This window comes from Brachyhypopomus gauderio, chromosome 15 (assembly GCF_052324685.1).
Source record: "Brachyhypopomus gauderio isolate BG-103 chromosome 15, BGAUD_0.2, whole genome shotgun sequence".
NCBI lineage: Eukaryota > Metazoa > Chordata > Actinopteri > Gymnotiformes > Hypopomidae > Brachyhypopomus > Brachyhypopomus gauderio.
In genome coordinates, this window is record NC_135225.1 from 9,515,464 (window position 1) to 9,521,414 (window position 5,951).

The 5,951-nt window shown below is 41.7% G+C and overlaps 1 long non-coding RNA gene across 1 annotated transcript; it reads right to left on the bottom strand.

Annotated features, from left to right (window-relative positions):
• Nucleotides 1-435: 435 nt before the first annotated feature.
• LOC143476819 (uncharacterized) lies at nt 436-1,525 on the bottom strand. Its single transcript, XR_013121391.1, has 2 exons — nt 1,175-1,525; nt 436-818 (listed from the first exon to the last, which is right to left on the bottom strand). It is a non-coding gene; the product is annotated as an uncharacterized LOC143476819 (long non-coding RNA).
• Nucleotides 1,526-5,951: the final 4,426 nt, after the last annotated feature.

The window sequence follows — 5,951 nt, forward strand, 5'->3', positions numbered from 1 at the left end:
GACAGAACATAGAGAGAAGGAAAAATAGAAAAAGGTTTCTTTTTTAAAGTAGGCTGTTTCAGAAATCTGAAACCAATGCTTGAGTATATATATGAATATTATACATCTGTGTGCATATTGCATTTTACTGTAGCCTGCAGTTGGTATGATTTATAACTAGCATTTATTAAAAAAGATTTATTGCACTGCCTAATGATATATAACAACAATATACAATGTAGTCAAAAATATTTAATAAACTTGAAAGTTAATTTATCTTTCATACAACAGTATCAGTACCTGAAGTGAACATGAGTAATGTTTTTTAGGGGGTGGGGGTGATATAACGCATGTCATCGAATTCCAGAATTCTGTTGCTTACAGACAAAAATACAACCCTTGCAAGCACACCAAATTACCAAGAGAGCAAAAATGAAACACAAGCACATTCAGGAATGCATTCAATTCCGTTGTTTTATTAAATTATGACAAGCCGTAATTGCTCATTGCATTTTGTTCATTCACACTCTGCACATCACAAGACCAAACCAGAGCTGCTCCCACGGAACACAAGAAATCAATTATACTGGAACGAGAAAAACACTAACGTGATGCAATACTGTTTGATCCTCTGGGTAGAGTGGCAACTTCTGAAAGCAGTTTGTCTCTGTTGCCCCAAAGTTGCGGGTGGAGTTGCAGGTGGAGTTGCGGGTGGAACACCTCTGCTGCCCCCTTTTCCCATGCCCTATGCCTCTTTAATGTTACTTCTCAAAGAGGTATATGCATAGGAAAAAGGAACAGCGAGTGTGAGAGCCATTGTGAGACGGACCTCAGCAAAGCTGCAGCAGGAGATAAAACAAACTGAGTATTAGTCATCATCAGAAGATCAAATCATATACGATTAGCAGAATTCTTAGCGAGGCCCTAAAATTTGCACTTAATTCAGAAGTCACTCTCAGACTCTTGCCTAAATTTGAATGGTGCCGATTTAACAAACGTAGATTCAGTTATTTGATGTCATAATTAAAAAGAGATTATAAGTCTTTACATTTCTAATTTGTTAAGTTAGCACCGTAAAATCCCTCATTTAAATATTCTCATCATGATCATGATAATTTCTTTCTCTAACATTAGTTTGCAAATAGAACAAAAAAAGCAACACTTCAAACAAGAGCAGACCATTCAACAGGCTTACCCAGTCCAGCACCAGGACATCTCCACCTAGGAAAGTCTCTCTCTTGAGAATTTATTCCTCCCCAGAGACCTTGAAGATGTTTAAGGAAGACAGAGTAACTCTTTTCTCCCCTGGCTCTTGCCACTCAGCGTGTTCCTCCTTCTCCTCCTCCTCCTCCTCCTGGTGGGTTGGGTCTTGTCCTGGCACCTGCACACCCCGAGCCCTGGCAAACAACGCCCTGCGAGCCCTGGGTGTAAACAATGCCCGTCACCGTCGCTGCACGGCTGTGGCGAGGGGTTATTGGCTGATACTGGGGCCTCCTCCAGGACACGGTGAGGTCTCGCTCCCCGAGCTGAGGACCCGCTATCTGAGTTGTGGACGTCAGAGGTCCAGCTCGAGAGAGATAGCAGGGGAGCATCTTTGGGACGGCGCGTACCCTGACTGCTTGAAAGTATCTTATCTCCCAGGGTCTCTGGCTCTCCCATACAAGAGAGGATCTGTTCTCACATGCTTCAACAAGCTCAAGGTCTCGAGCAAGGTCTCTTGGAGGAGGATGGACATGCACACACGAACACACACACACACGAACACACACACGAGCACACGCACGACCAAACTTTCAGACGTCAAGGCTACCAGAGATCCCCACAATCCAGAGTGAAATAGAAGCAGCTCAATTTATCCCGTTAATCCTTGAGTGTCTATTGTTACAGGTTCCATGTGTTAACTGGAGTGTTTCATACCACTGCCGTAAATATCCTTTATCAGACTAAAATGAGATATTTACTGCTGTGAAGAGCTACAGCCTCTGTTCAAAACCTATATGTCTTAGTAAGTGCTCCATGTGGTACTGGCTGAGGTCAGGGACAGATTCATAAACCAAAGTCATAAATAGCAGCAATGCATAAATCTTTGAATATGAATGCATGTATGTTAGATTGACCTACTCTCCTAACTTTTCTCTGTGAAACCTACGGGCTTCTGCTCAGGGTTCAGTGGATCATTCACACCAATTACTCAGCAGCTCTACTAATTCTCCTTTGTTGACAGGACCAAGGACATTTAAGTCACATTGTGAGATGTCATTTACTAAATGATTGTTCATCAGTATTTACCTTTTCTAATAAATTACTGTTAATAAAGATTTTGACATGAAAACATTATAAAGTACAGCATTAAGACCTCAGAACACACCAACTAACTCCCTTGATGCCATGAGCACAATGTCATATATTGCATCAGTAGAGTCTCCTAATCTGACTGGAATAGAGATGCCGTGGCCTTCAGTGGATGCCAGTTTGGAAGCTCCTGTGCTGTTCCTTCCCAGTGCTGTTCAGCTATTTTAAACCTTACTGCACCCCATTTCATGCACACGTCCTGTGCCTTAAAGATGGAGGCAACTTGGGCAAGGAGTCCACAAGGAGTGATACACTAGCACCATTCACCTGGTGTGAGTTAATAAGATCATTCTGATCACTATTTGTTCATGTCATTCAACGGTCATGTCAGTTTTTTCAATAAAAAAAAATCAATCAATTTTTTTATAGCATCAAGTTTGTGATGCTATAGAGAATAACAAATGTTTCTCTGCTCATTTTTGCTATAACCCCTTCTATATCTCTTCCTGTCTCTGCCATGCTGTTATAGAACTCCCAGTCTAGCTAGGGTTTAGCAGCATAGTAAGTACTTTAATGGTTCAGGAGTTCAGTAAGTACTGTAATGGTTCAGGAGCTCAGTAAGTACTGTAATGGTTCAGGAGTTCAGTAAATACTGTAATGGGCCACCTTTTAACATGCAGCATTTTTGGCTCCGAGGTTGTGAGTTTCTAGCTGAGAGATTTGCAGAGCAAAGCAGAACCGGCAGAAACCCCACTGAATACATACATGCACATTCACACACACACACACACACACACACACACACACACACACACACACACACACACACACACACACACACACACACACACACACACACACACACGCATGCACGCACACGCATGCACATACACACACACACACACACACACACACACACACACACACACACACACACACACACACACACACACACACTAGCAGATGTTCTGGCAGACTGACACTTTTCTAACTGTGTTGTGGTATAAGTGACCCTGAGTGTTGATGAAGTATTTGGTCTAGAATGGGAGCAGTACTGCTTATTCCAGACTGTGAGGGAGGACATAACTCTGTGTGCCTTACATGGTTTTGCTTATGATGTTACTTCATAATTGATTTGAGCTGAAAAAATGGAAAGTACCAGGTACCTTTCAAGGCTGCAACACTCCAGAAAAATAGGAAGAGATCAAGAACCATGCCAAGTGCTTATTGACAGGGAGGCGAGGAAAGAACGTGGCCTTTTCTGAAGCACTCTCAGCTTTAATGGCATAGAACTCTTTAATATACATTATGAAGTCTTATGAAGCTATCATAAGTCAAGATGTCAGTTTTAATGTCCATGACTGTAAAAGAACATAACTCAAAAACGATCAATCAGTGGTTAACCGGCACCTTTTGTTTCAGAGTTAGATGCAGTGTCGCTTTAATCGGTAGTGTGTGTTCTGCTGAGTGTATCCATCTGTCCTCACTGAAGGAACACATGAGGATATCAGTAAAGGAGCAGCCTGGAGAGGAGCTGTGATTGGATAATGCAGCCTGGAGGGGAGCTGTGATTGGCTAATGCAGCAGGACATGAACGTGAGCCCACAGATGAAATTAAAAGAACAACTTTCAGACGATTCTGGAATGTTGATGACATCGCAAACATCTTATGAAGTGCCATGAGACGGCCATGAAAAGCACATTATTATAATCAAATTATATTATAATGCATAATAATTCAATGTTTCAGAGCGGGACATTTGTAGTCTAAAGCAGACAGCGCAGCTACATATAGACTGTGAATACATTAGTCCTCTTTTTGGTGTAGCTCTTGATCTGTTCAATTTTGAATCTGGGTGAAAGTTTTCTTAATCCGATGTAGGCTCAAATACATAGATAATAGAGCATAGTTCCTATATTATCCTATATATGTTCTGCTGTAAAAACTTGAGTTGTACAGCTTTAAAGAAGAGTTTTCAGCCTCCTTTTCGTATCCCGTTTTTGTCATCTTCTAAGAGCTCTGCTGTGTGATACTTGTTTTGCCTTAGCATATATCTGGTGGCGTCACTCTTTTTTCCTTCCCTCCAGCTGCATGAGGTGGTCCATTTTCAGTTCCCATCCTCATATATTTGGCTATGTGTTGTCCTGCAGGAGTCAGCCAGATTGAGAAGTGGGATCTGTACACTCTGCTCATGAGAGCCAATCCACATCAGCCTTGGGGGGTCTGACAGAATGGGGCCAGAGGGACGATAGTGTTGAGCTTTGCGTGTTTGTGTGTGTGTGTTTGTGTGTGTGTTTGTGTGTGTGTGTGTGTGTGTGTGAGAGAGAGAGAATGATTGTGTAGGTGTAGGGGATGCAGAAGGTGGGTAACTGGAGTGACACAGATTCCCAAAATCACTAATACAAAAAAAGAGCAGAAACATCCAGAATTGTTTTGGCATTAATTTTTTAATAGTGCTGCAGTTTTGTCTTTGCAATCCCAGAAGCCTACGTGAGTAGTTTAGTTATAGAAAATAATATCTAATCACCATTGCTGTTTTTTGTAGATTTGGTTGCATCTTACCTGTGATCAGAAAGGGTAAACTAAACCTGTTATAGTCATATAGCTCAGACACGTCTCGAAGGACTGTGGGGCTGAAAGTTTCCCTTCTCACCGTCTTCCACGGTCTCTTTAGCACCTGCAGTGGGGAATGTGCTGTACTTTAATGATAAAATAAGGTTTGTACCAAATATCCACTGCTCGACACCATAATTCTTAAGCAGGTGAATGTGCAATTCTGAAATAGTCTCTTTTCATAAGTGTACTCATTTAGACATGACATGCCAGGCCTGACCCTGATTAGAAGTCCTAGCCTGAGAAGTGTTTTTCATGCACCTGAATGCCAGACGACCTTGTCCTGTGCTATCAGTGAGTAGGAGTATAGAGACCAGGCCCACTCTCCAAACTTCTTCGATTCCCTCATTCATGCATTTCTTCTTTTTATGTCTGTAATAATGTTTCTGTTGCTACTCAAGCATCCTTACTGTTATAGGGTGACTCCCTCTGTCACAGGTTGACCTAAAGAAATACCATTGCTCCTTCTGACGTACCAGTCGAGTTTTATAAAAACAGTGTTAGTGTTAGTGTTAGGGTTTCACCCTTCACCTACCATTAATACCTACATCATTTAACTCATGAAGACATTTTTTTCCTGTCTCTCTTTCGCCAACTCTGTCTCTTTTACTAACAATATTAAACATTGTTTAATTTTTTAATAGTTGAAACCCTCAACAATTTCTTCTCATATTAAAACTTCCACTTGTAACTTTCATGCTCTCCTGTGGGTCCACCCCATTTCTCACATTTATCTCTGCACACCCACCAAGGTCATCTAGTTGTGATACTGATAGGGTTCCTCAGACTGGAGTCTCTTTCTTGGCGGATCCTTCAGTGACCTCTCAACCTCTGGAACTCTCTACCACAGTATACCTGGGACTCTGATCTGAAACTTTCCCCTTCGTACTTCCATCTTCCACAACTCAATGTCTGCTTTAGATGTCAAGTTGTCTGTGGTCTTACGTGACTGAGTTTCAGAAAGGTGCTATACAACCCAAACAAGCATGGTAGGCATTATATAGGTACTATTATTATTACTAAAGATTCGATCAGCCTCATAGCTGTAGCTCTCTGGAACAGGACA